Here is a 13,497-nt window from a genome sequence, read left to right on the forward strand (position 1 = left end):
CTGAAAAAATAGAAGACAATGTGAAATATTTTAATGGAAAAATAACTGCTCTGGAAAATAGATCCAGGAGAGACAATTTAAAACTTATAGGACTTCCTGAAAACCATGATCAAAAAAAAAACAAAACAACAACAACAACAACCCTAGACATCATCTCTCATGAAATTATCAAGGAAAACTGACCTGATATTCTAGAAACAGAGAGCAAAGTAAATAATGAAAGAATCCACTGATCCCCTCCTGAAAGTCAATCAGAAGGAGAAACCCCCAGGAATATTGTAGCCAAATTACCACTTTCCCAGGTCAAGGAGAAAATATTGCAAGCAGCTAGAAAAAAACAATTCAAGTATTGTGGAAATACAATCAGGATAACACAAGATCTAGCAGCTACTATATTAAGGAATCAAAGGGCTTGGAATATGATATTCTAGAAGCAAAAGGAACTTGGATTAAAACCAAGGATCACCTACCCAGCAAAACTGAGTGCAATACTTCGGGTGGGAAAAAAATATCATTCAATGAAATAGAAGTCTTGCAAGCATTCTCAAAGAAAAGACCAGAATTGAACACGAGGAGATATATAAGAAGTGAGGAGATATACATCAGTCCTTTCTCCATCCTTGGAGAAATTTTTGAGTCCACACTCCAAAGACAGGGGTAGAGTGTATAAGCAGCACGGTTGTTTGGATTCTGCAAAATAAGGAAATTTACTGATGAGTTGATTGCAGAAGTCAATCCATGATGCAGAAGCCAAAGAGGATCAAAATGAGTCATCAAGATAAGCTGAAGAAAATGCAAAATACATTCCAAGAATTTGAATGATAATGGTTGGATACTAGCAATCATTTAATTCAAAGAGTTCAAAGATTAGGTAAATTCTTTTCTTCATTATGTTAACAAGGCCCCTCAGACTTCCAAATCTCCAATTAAGTATTCAAATATCTGCTGAGTAAGAATCTCATAGTCTTTAGAATGCTGCTTCATTAGTGTCTGAAAACATAACGCTGCCATGGATATGAAAACAAACTCCTATTAACTGTGGAAGGCTGAAATAGAATTCAGGATATACCTTGCAAATATTATTACTTGAAGTTCTTCTCTTACAAACTATGCTCCAGATATCTATTGTCTGATCAGAATAGTCCTGGAAGCATTCATTAGTAGTGGTGGTAATTTACACTATGTCCTATATTGCAAATAAAAATCATCTATACAAATATATATCTATATGTATATATGTGTGTGTAAACATGTATATGTATATATATATGCATATATATATATATATATATATATATATATATATATATATGTTTATTCCCGTACAAATTTTATGAAACTGCTTAAAACTTCACACATTTGAAGCAGTTGATGTTTCTTCTACGTCAACTTCAGGACGTAGCATCCTTTCCTAATTGGCAAGCTGGAACAAGGAGGTCCAGATGCTCTAAATTGCTGAAATTTAAAGTGAATACTGAAGCATCTCATTTTTAAAAGTCTGCCTTGCTGAACAGGGACATCTGGTACTCAGGGTCCCAAATGAATTTCCCTGGTATTTCATTCAAATGTTTAAGATCTCACATTGAAACAGAAGGAGAGATCTTCCTGATCTTGGCTAATATTCCATTTTTTAAAATAATGCTGTTGCAGATGAGTTGGCACTAGTACAAATTGTCACAGCTGTATACAAGATGTTAGTCATGGAAACATGCAGGGATGAGTGCTTTGCACTGTCAGTGCACCACAGTTTTGGAAATCATTCTTCTGGTAAAGACAAAAGTAAGATATTATGTAAGAAAACACCCAGTCAGCAAAAATCACTTCAGGAAAGTCCAAGTTGACTCAGATCACTTGTGAGACTACTAAAATCATTTTCAGAAATGTTTTAGAAGATTATTTTGATTCCATCCCTCCCATCAGAAGTGCCATCAATCTTGTAAATTATATCTTTAAATATTACAATAATATGAGTAATAACTTTACTTTCATTGGAACAAAGAATTACTAAGTGATAACACTCTACCAAAACCAGTCATTACATTTTGATTACAGAATCAATTTAAACAGAAGACATTTAATTTCCTCATTTTCATTCCCATATCCACAACTCTTATTCACCTATATCTTCACCACTCAAGTTTTGCAATCCATACCCTACCTCCATTATTTCCTTCTGTCATACTACATAATTTCTATTTTTCCTTTCATTCCACTTTTATATCAGTGAAAGATAAAACTTTTTCAAAGAACAGTTTTTATTATCATGTATAACATTATATTTTGATTCCTTAATCTAAGCGTAAGTGATTTTTTTTAAGTGATTGTTTAAGTCATCTACTCTCCTGATCATATTCTTGGGTGATACTCAAAAACAAGTCAATGCACACAAAAGTATACTACATATTTCAACTAGTTCAAGGACAGTAAAATTCCTCAGATTGTTTGATTTGGGATGGTGTCCATTTGCTGCTTCCAAAAGTTCAAGTTGCAAGGTGGAAAAAAATTAAAGATGAAAGCATCATATGAATCATAGCAATTTTGAGTGCAGCCTTGGCAGGGTCTCAGGAGTACTGCAAAAATACAGTGTTCTTCTCTTAAATGGAAGAAGTACTTCTCTTCACCATATTGAGTGGTTGGTCCCCTATGGTACACTTATTATTTCTATTGTCTGTCTCTGTCAAGAGGCTTCTTGAGTTCTACTATTAAGTTACATCCATTCACTCCCTTTCAAATTGAATAACTATTGTGGCTTCCTCACCTGCAGACAGCTCTCTGAATTCTACCCAGAAGATACCCTGTAATTGACCTATGACTGAGACAATCAAATGCTCTTTCCTGAATTTGTTAAAAAAAAAATCCCATCATGGCTGCCATGTGTGCTGAGTCATAACTTCTGGGTGTGCTGCCAGATCTCTCTTTACAAGCATTCACTGTACATGTAGGTTATGTCAAAGGACTGATTAGTTGCTTTGGACAGATGATTTGTTTCTTGAAATTTCAAATGGCATTTTCAACCAATAACTTTAAAGTTTATGAAAAGGTGCCAGGAGAAGAATGCCACAGGTGCCCTTATGTAGATATTCATTGGAGATTATAGCTATCTTCATAATACAGTACAATGTTTTCAAAGTGCTGTTGAAAGCTTTGTTTCCTATGGTTAGCCAGAAAAACCAAAAATCTTGCAATGCAGCCACTCAGGAGTCTTAAAATTATTGGTCAGACACCATGGAAGAGTAGTCCATGAGAAATACACTGCATTTTAAAATGTTTTCAAACTTTTATTCTCTCCCTCTCCCTTCCTTTCTCCCTCCCTCCCTCCCCCCTTGCTCCCCTTCTCCTGCATTCTCTTTCTCCCTCCTCTCACCACTCTCTCTCCTTTTTCTCTCAATTTTTGGTTCCCTTTATCTTGTGCATCAGTCTCTGTAATGAAAACAAATGATAATCAAGGCAGTTCGGCAATTTCTGTATTTATAAAGTTATATTGATGTGAATAATAGCTTCACTTTCATTGGAACAAAGAAATACTAGGTGATAACCCTCTCTACCAAACCAGTCAATACCCCTTTAATTACAAAATGAACTTATCTTTTTGAGGCACTGTCTGGAGCACAAAAAGGGAAAGTATCATGCATCTCAGTATACAGTTAATTTGTACCAGAGGTAGGAATTGAACTCAGTTCTTTTAGGCTTCAAGGCCACTTACCTACTCACTATAACTTCTTGCTTCTCTTAGAGGGGAATGAAGTTATATATAAGCATTTATTAAGCAAACTTCAAAAGTCAGACCTGGAACTTGTCTTGTAAATTAGTGAGCAAGAAGTAAATATGATGGAAATGATAGTTAGGACTTACATATATTATTTTACAGTTTATTTTTCCCATGAAAAGAATCCTGTATCAATACTTTCATTTTATAAATGCGAAAATTTGGGCTTAAAAAGGTTAGGTGACATTTCCAGTGCCATGAAACTAATTGGTATCAAAGCTGGAACTCAAATACAATTTTCTTCTTGTTATAAGGCAATTGCTCTTTCAATTATAGCATGATCGGACAATTCTTATAATCTAAGTTTAAAATCTTAATATGATCCTAAACATTAGACACTAGGAGTGATTCTTTAAAGAGAAAATGAGTTGACAACCTCAAAGTAAGCTGATAAGGAAAGAAATAATACACTCAAATATTAGTTTATTTTGAGCCTAGTTCCTATATAACTTACCACTATAAAAAGGGAGTTGGATCAATGAGATTTAACTAAAGGTGAAAGATAAGAGTCAAAGGTTTTTAAGTACTTTATTGTAATTATCTTAGAGCTGTTAGTTTGAACCACATAGATTTTACTACTTAGGTCACTCAGACTTAGAGGAATGGAAAAGTAATTCAGGATCTTACTCAGGAAGGCCTGAGATAGACGCTAAAAGAATAGACAGTAAAATATCTAGAAGAGGGTATACAAACCAAGTGAAGCAATTAAGAATATTAAAAGAAACAGTGTTCGGAGATACAATTCAGAATTTTACTCAGTAAGAGGTCACAGATATTTTGAGTTGGTTCACTCAATGGATGGGAGAATCATTGATATCTTGGATGATAAGAATGAGTGAAAAAGACAAATTTTCTCAAGAGAGAAGAGTAAAAGGCCAGTCGATTCAAAGTCAGAATAAATTCATGAGAAAAGAATTGTTTGCTGCTATATTGAGAGCAGGGGTAGATTTTGGAAGAGGCAGCTAGGTGGTGCAGTGGATAGAGCACCAATGCAGGAGTTGGAAGGACCTGAGTTCAAATCTCACCTCAGACACTTGACACTCACCAGCTATGTGACCTTAGGCAAGTCACTTAACCCCAATTGCCTCATCCTGTGTCATCTCCAGTCATCCTGATGAATATCTGGTCATTGGATTCAGATGGCTCTGGAGGAGAAGTGAGGCTCTGTACAGCCCTCCCTCACTCAAAACAAAGTCAAATGCGAGTCATGTCATTATTTCTCTAATGGCATGGTCTTCTTTGGCAATTAACGACTAACATACACACACTCACGATTTTGGAAAGATATATGGCATTCCAGCTAATGAACTATACAAAATGCATTGAGAAAAGGGGCTTGATACTGGACTGAGCAGGGAAATAATAACTGCCCCTACAGATTCTCCTGAAATAGTGTATCCAAATTCCATCAAACTTGCAGGGAGAATAGGAAAGTGGCAAGGCCTTGGTTCACATTAAAAAGTATACCTCTAACTAGAATGGTGACTCCAAAACTGCAAATTAGAAAACAGTAAAATACAGTGAATGAGTTTATGATAGTGGGTTCATGGACTCCACAAGCATGACTGACCCTGTGTCTATCCTGCTTCTGGTTATTGTCTCCTTGATTCTTTTTGACTTTCTGTCTGTTTACCCTCTGTCAGATTTATTTTTTGCAGGCTTAGTACTCTCTCCCTACAGATGCCTGATTACTTAAGCCTGATATCACCCCATGTCCAACACTGTGACACTCCTTGACTTGGCATTGACCAACATCCTGATAACAGCTAAAGAACTTACCCTTTGAATGTGACCTCTAGGGTCCAGGACATCTCTACATCCAATCTCCACAGGAAATAGCTGTGAAGAAAGAGATCTTTGACCCTTACCCCAAGGGAATTGGGCCCCATTCATTCAAAACGGAATGATAGGGTGCTTGTGCTCAAACCCCATCCTAAGATATTGTTATATGTCCTTATTTTGTGTGATTCCTATTATATTGTTGTAAAGTTCTGTTGACACCAGTTGCCTAAGATATTGTTTCATATGATTATTTTTTATTTTATTTATTATTTTATTTTGAATGATTATCTTTATTTATATGATTGTTTTCTGTTTGTCTTGTTGATACCAGTTGCCCTATAGACTATTGAGCTTGGGCCCAAATATATTGATAATGCATTTTTACTTATTGTTCATGCAATTTTGCTTTTTAAAGGGAAGATCTTTTCCATCCATTAATAGCCTCATGTGACCTGCATAAGTCATATGGAAGCCTGAATCACATGAGTCAAGACACAGGGAACAGGAAAGGGTGGAGAAGGAAGGGTGGAACAGGAAAAATCAGAGCTACAGCAGAGGTGAAAGTAAGGAAGCAACAACTAGCACAAGTGGGAGAGCTTGTTTATTATTTGATTTAAGGGAGCCTGTTTCTGATTTCTTTAAGGCAGTTGTTTTGTGGGATGATTAAGAAAGGGAAGACTTGGGGATGGTAGTGTCCTCTGCATTGTTATTGTGTATGGTTTCTTTGTCGCTGTGATGGATTTGGTGTTTGAATAAATATTTCTGTTCTGTCTTCCATGTGGAGAGTCTGTTGTATTAAGCAATTCAGAATTGGGCTGACATATTCATGGCTGCCATAGGTGCTGTGAATATTATTTTTTTTCACCATTTCCTTTTTTTGATTTTTCATTTTTAACACAGTTCATATCACACAAAACAATTCCAACTTTTAGTCAAGTGATTTTTCTTTTAAAGTATCTACAATATAGAACAGAAACTAATTTTTTTTATAATAACCAACTGAGACACAAATAATAGCTATGCATGCTAACTTCACAAGCCCTTGACCTAATTGTCTCCACACTATTACTATGAATTAAAGGACCTTAACTTGTTGTCCTAAAGTCCTAAACCTGATAGATTTATTTTAGACTTAACCTCAGATGTTCCCCTACCAACAATCTATTATTTCATAAATCTGATATTAAACTTACAAACCTTTTGACTATAGGAAATTGCCACTAAGAGTAGGGACATTGTAGGGAAACAATATCTCCTCAACTTCACGTCAGTTCCATGTAAGAGTAGATTGTCAACTTGCATTCAGTCAGGCTTAAAGTCTGCTAAGTGTCAATGGGGAAATTGAGTCAGGAGAATCCTACCTCAACCCAGGCTGAACAGCCACTCTCCCACCTTTCCCATGAGAACACTTTTTTCAGTTCATACCAGCATCTCACAGGCTTAGTGCCATCGTGGATTGGAGGTTCAGACCACCTTTCTTGCTATCCATACCTGGAGTTAGACTGAGAAGAACAGTCAGTTAATAATCCCATAGAATCTTAAAAGAGCAAGGTCCAATAACCAGGTTTCGTATATGACTATAATTTCACATTGGCTAAGGAACATCTTTTGAGGCAAGTCTTAAGTGGCCTACATGCTTTTCTATACATGTTCTAGTTTCTGATTAAATAACAATAATAAAATCAAATTTACCATTAAAGCCTTAGCTTTGCCATCAATGCCAAACTTTACCCAAGGTTACCTGCCTCTGGGAAACTTAGACTAAAATTCCTTTCCTCAAACAAAAGATGTCTCTGATTTAGTCTCAGTAATTAATTCAGTAAATTGTTTTAATATGAATTGCTTTTACATCACTTTGTAACATGTCCAATTTTTCTCCCCATTTCTCCCCTCCCTCCACCCCCTAATGTCTCACATTCTGATTACCCCTTCCCTCAATGTATCCTCCCTTCCATCACACCCCACCCTTTCCTTATCCACATCTTCTCTCTTTTCTTGCAGAGCAAGATAAATTTCTATCCCCCATTACATATGTTTCTTATTTCCCAGTTATATGCAATAATAATTCTCAACATTTGTTTCTAAGACTTTGAAATGCAACTTCTCTCCCTCCCTCCCTCCCTCCCCATCCCCAGTGAGGAAGCAAGTCATTCAATACAGGCTATATGTGTGTCGTTTTGCAAAAGACTTCCATAATAATCATGTTGTGTAACACTAACTATATTGCCCTCTATCCTACTCTCTCCCCTCTTGTTTTTTATTCCTTCATTTTATCTTGTATCTTCCCAGAAGTGTTTAGTTCTAGTTACTCCTTTCTCCCATTCGCCCTCCCTTTTCTCATCTCCCTCACTGCACTTGTTCCCTCCTCCTCTACTTTCCTATAGTGTAAGATAGATTTTCATACCAAATTTAGTAAGCATGTTATTCCTTCCTTCAGCCATATGTAGAAAGTAGTTTCACTTTTCCCCTCTCCCCTTTTCCCTTTTCTCCTCCATTGAACAAGATTTTTCTTATCTTGTTTATGAGTTGTAGCCTGCCCCATTCCATTTCTCCTTTTCTCCTCCCAGTATTTTCCTCCCTCACCCCTTAATTTTTATTTTATTTTTGTTTTTTGTGGATATCATCTCTTCTGATTCAACAAAACCTGTAGTCTCTGTCTATATGTGTGTGCATGTGTGTGTGTGTGTGTTTTTGTGTGTGTATGTACAATCCCTCTACCTACCCAAATACTGAGAAAAGTCTCAGGAGTTATAAATATTTTCTTTCCCTGTAGCAAGGTAAACAGTTCAGCTTTATAAAGTCTTTTATGATTTCTCTTTCCTGTTTACCTTTTCATACTTCTCTTGATTCTTGTGATTGAAAGTCAAATTTTTTATTCAGTTCTGGTCTTTTAGTAATGAATGCTTGAAAGTCCTCTATAACACTGAATGACCATTTATTCCCTTGAAGCATTATACTCAGTTTTGCTGGGTAGGTGGTTCTTGGTTTTAATCCCAATTCCTTTGACTTCTAGAATATGCTATTCCAAGCCCTTTGATCCCTTAATGTAGAAGCTGCCAGATCCTGTATTATCTTGATTGTATTTTCAGAATACTCAAATTAGTTCTTTCTAGCTGCTTGTAGTACTTTCTTCTTGACCTGGGAACTCTGAAATTTGGGCACAATATTCCTAGAAGTTTCTCTATTAGGGTTTCTTTCAGGAGGTCATCCATGGATTCTTTCTATATTTATTTTGCCATATGGTTCTAGAATATGAAGACAGTTTTCCTTGATAATTTCATGGAAGATAATGTCTAGGCTCTTTTTTTGATCATGGCTTTCAGGGAGTCCCATAATTTTTAAATTATCTCTCCTGGATCTATTTTCCAGGTCAGTTGTTTTTCCAATGAGATATTTCACATTATCTTCTATTTTTTTCAAATTTTTCATTTTGTTTTGTAACTGCTTGGTTTACATCATGGTCATTAGCTTCCCTGAACTCAGTTCTCTCTTTTAAAGAACTTTCCTGTTGGCCTTCCAGATTACCTTTGGCTGGAAACTTCTTTCACTCTGTTGTTCTGTGGCTTCTGCTGCTCTAGAATTTGTTGAGAGTCATTTTTTACAGGTATTTTGTGGGCTACATGGGAAGCGGTAGAGTATATGTGTCTTTCTACTCTGCCATCTTGGCTCCACCCCCTTGCCTTTTCAATGAAGGTCGATAGGGAAGGAGAGAGGGAGAGAATTTGGGAATTCAAAGTTTTCAAAAGCAATATTAAAAACTGTTTTTACATGCAATTTGGAAATAAGATAAACAGCCAATAGAGTATAGAAATATATCTTGCCCTACAGGAAAACAGAAGGGAAAGAGAATAAAAGAAGGGGATGGTGATAAAAGGGAGGAAAGATTGAAGGAACGAGTAATCAGAATGCTTGTAATCCTGGGATGGGGGCAGGGGAGTTATGGGGAGAAAATTTGTAGCTCACGATCTTATGGAAGTGAATTTTGAAAACTGAAAATAAATAAATTTATGTAAAAAATTACAAAATAAATTTATCATTTACATTATAAAATGTTTGAGACTCAATGTGTCAGAACAAAGCTAGGGACTGTATGAACTATTTGAAGAATTTCAAGACGCTTTGCACACAAATAAATTCAGAGCTTAATTAATGGAGAAATATCAGTTGCTCATGGGTAGATGGAGGCAATGTAATAAAAATGGCATTTCCACCTAAATTAATTTACTTATTCAGTGTCATACCAATAAAACTACCAAAAATTATTTTATAGAGGTAGATAAAAATGATTACAAAGTTCATCTGGAAGAGCAAAAGTTCCAGAATATCAAGGGGATTAATGAATCAAAATGCAAGGGAAGATATTCTAGCTGTACTAGGTCTTAAATTGTACAGTTAAACAACAATCACCAAAACTATTCATACTGGCTAAGAAACAGAGTGGATCAGTGGAGTAAGACACAGCAGTCAATGAACATAGTAGTGTACTGTTTAATAAAAGCAAAGACTCTAGTTTATGGGATAAGAAGTCTCTAGTTAACAAAAACTGTGGGGGAAGCTGGAAAACATAATGGCAAAAACCATGTATAGACGCCCTTCTTATACCATAAACCAAGATAGAATCAAAACGGGTACATGATTGAGATATAAAGGCTGATATTATAAGCAAACTTGTAGATCAAGGAATAGTTTACCTGTCAGATTTATTGAAAATGGGAGAATTTATGGCCACATGAGATAAAGGACATTATGAATTATAAAGTGAATGATTTTGATTACATTAAATTGAAAAATTTTCTTACAAATAAAGCCAATGCAACCCAGATTACAAGGGAAATAGAAAAGTGGGAAACAATTTTGATAGAGGTCTTGTTTCTAAAATATATAGAAAACTGGGTCAAATTTATAAGAATAAAAGTCAATCCCCAATTGAAAAATGATCAAATTTTATGAACAGTTTCCAGATGAAGAAAATAAAGTAATCTATATTCATATAAAATGGTCTAAATCACTACTGATTAGATAAATTCAAATTAAAATATTTTTGTGGTACCAAATCATTCCTATCAGATTGGCTCATATGACAAAACAGGAAAATGATAAGTTTTGGAGAAACTGTGGGAAAAGTGGAACACTAGTACATTGTTGGTGGAATTATGAACTGATGCACCCATTAAAGACAGCAATTTGCAACTATGTCCAAAGGGCAATATAATTATTCATATCCTTTGAACCAACAATACCCCTTCAAGGTCTACATCCCAAAGCAACCATAAAAATGAGAAAGAACCCAACATTTACCAAAAAAAAAAAAATACTTGTAGTACCTCTTTTTTTGTGATAGTAAAGAATTAGAAATTGAGGGGATGCCTATCACTTGGGAAATGGCTGAACCAGTTTTGGTATAAGAATGTAATTGAATAGTATTGTACTATAAAAGTTATGAATAGGTGGACTTCAGAAAAAACTTGGAAAGACTTTCATGAACTAATGCTGAGCAAACTGAGATGAACCAGCAAAACACTGTACACAATATCAGTAACAGTCTGTGATGATTAACTTTAGCAGGCTTACCTCTTCTTAGCAATGCAAAGTTCTAAGACAACTCCAAAAGTCTAAGGATTGAAAATGGATTCGTATCCTGAAAAAGAACCATGGAGTCTGACTGAAGATAAAAGAATAATATTTTCTCTCTCTCTTTTTTTTTTGTTTGTTTCTTCTTTTGCATGGTTCCTCCCACTGGTTCTAATTCCTCTTTACAGCGTGACAAATGTGAAAATATGTTTAATATGAATACATATGTAGAGCCTATATCAGATTGCTTGCCATCTTGGGCTGGGCTGATGGGAGGGTGGAGGAGAAAATTTGGAACTCAAAATCTTACTGAAGCGAATGTTGAAAATTAAATATTAGTTAATATTTTTAAAAAAGTGAAAAATAAGTAACTTAATAAATCAAAAAAACCCCTGTAAATATAAAATATTAAAATTTCTGTATATCAGAAAAAAACTGCAGAAAAAGAAAGAGAAAATGTATGCAAATTCACTACGGAATTCTGGTTTTGATAGCTAAAGTATGGAAAGAAAAAACATAGAAAGAAAAGTTTAGAATTTCCTTAATGAATATTAGTACAAATATTTTAAATAAATCAGCAGAAATAGCAATAAGAAAATGGAGGAATAGAAATAGGCAATAAGAAAACAAAAGCATTAATCTTTGTAAATAATATCGTGGTCTACTTAGAGAAACCTAGAAAATGCAATAAGTAAATTACTATAGCTATTTAATGTTTTGCAAACTCAAAGGTGCAAGATTCTTTTTAAAATTTAGTTTTAGACTTCAAAATTCACTTCCACAAGATTTTGAGTTCCAAATTTTTCCCCCAACTCTCTCCTCCCCTACCCCAAGATAGTGTGCAGTCTGATTACCCCTTCCCCCAATCTGCCCTCTCTTCTATCCCTACCGCCTTCTCCTGACCTATTTTCTTTTTATTTTCCTATAGAATAAGGTAAATTCCTGTAGTATAAGATTGCCTATGTATCTTATTTCCCAGTCTCATGTGAAAACAATTGTAACATTGATTTTTAAAACTTTGAGTTCCAAATTCTCTCCCCTTCTCCCTTCCCCATCCGTTCTCATTGAGAAGGTAAGTAATTCCATAAAGTCATGCAACCACTTCCATAATAGTTATGTCATGAAAGACTTACTATATTTTCCTCCATCCTACTCCACCTCCCCACTTATTCTACAATATTCATTGACCCTATCTCTACTCAAAAGTCTTTGCTTCTTATCACCCTCACCTTCATTTGACCCTCCGTTCTACCATCCACCATCTTATCTCTTCCCCCCTACTTTGTTGTAGAGTGGGATAGATTTCCATCCCTAACTAGGTGTGTATGTTATTCTCTCCTTGAACCAGTTCCTATGATATTAAGGTTCACTCATTCCCTCTCACCTCGCTCATCTTGCTCTCCATCATAAATGCTTTTTCTAGACTTTTATGTGAGATAACTTACCCCATTACATCTCTCTCATTTTCCTTTTTCTAGTATATTGCTCTCTCACCCCTTGATTTATCATTCCTTCATATTAAACTCAATATGTGCCTTCTGTTTATACACACATGCATGTATTTGTAAGCATGTACATGTATATGTATATGTGAATGTACATGTATATAGGTTTGTATATTCATATGTATCTTTCTCTATTTATCTCTCTCTGTATGTGTATATATATACATACACACACATATATACATATATATATATATACCATATATATATATATTTATATCACTTTAACTTCAGTAAGTCCCTTACAATTTCTCTTTCCTGTTCACCTTTCCATGCTTCTTTTTAGTCTTTTCTTTGAAAGTACTTTTTTTTCTCTTTAGCTCTCTATTTTTCCTCAAGAATGCATAAAATTCCTCCGTGTCATTAAATGTCAAGTTTTTTTCCTGAAGGATTATACTCATTTTTTTCTGCACAGGTAATTCTTTAATCTTAGCTCCTTTGACTTCTGGAATATCATATTCTCATACAATCATTTTAGGTAAATTTGCCATTTGATAAAATGCTTGGAAAACTGGAAAGCAATCTGGAAGAAGCTAGGAATAGACCCACATTTCATGTCACATATGAAGATGAGGTCATAATGGATAAATTATTTAGATTTAAAGTGCAATATAAGTAAATGAGAAGAGCATGGAAAAATGTACCTCACAGATCTGTGAATTAGGAAAGATTTTGTGACTGAAGAAGAGAGAGGTTCATGGGGAAAATGCATTGTTTTAATTCCATCAAAGTGTGTTTTTTGAAGACACTAAGTTTCTCTGATTATGTCTTTATTCTCAAATATATAGGTTTTATATATATATATATGTATATATATATATATATATACATACATACATATATATATCAATGTGTGTATATGCATGCATTTGC

The sequence above is a fragment of the Notamacropus eugenii genome, chromosome 5, assembly GCF_028372415.1.
Source record: "Notamacropus eugenii isolate mMacEug1 chromosome 5, mMacEug1.pri_v2, whole genome shotgun sequence".
NCBI classification, from domain to species: Eukaryota; Metazoa; Chordata; class Mammalia; order Diprotodontia; family Macropodidae; genus Notamacropus; species Notamacropus eugenii.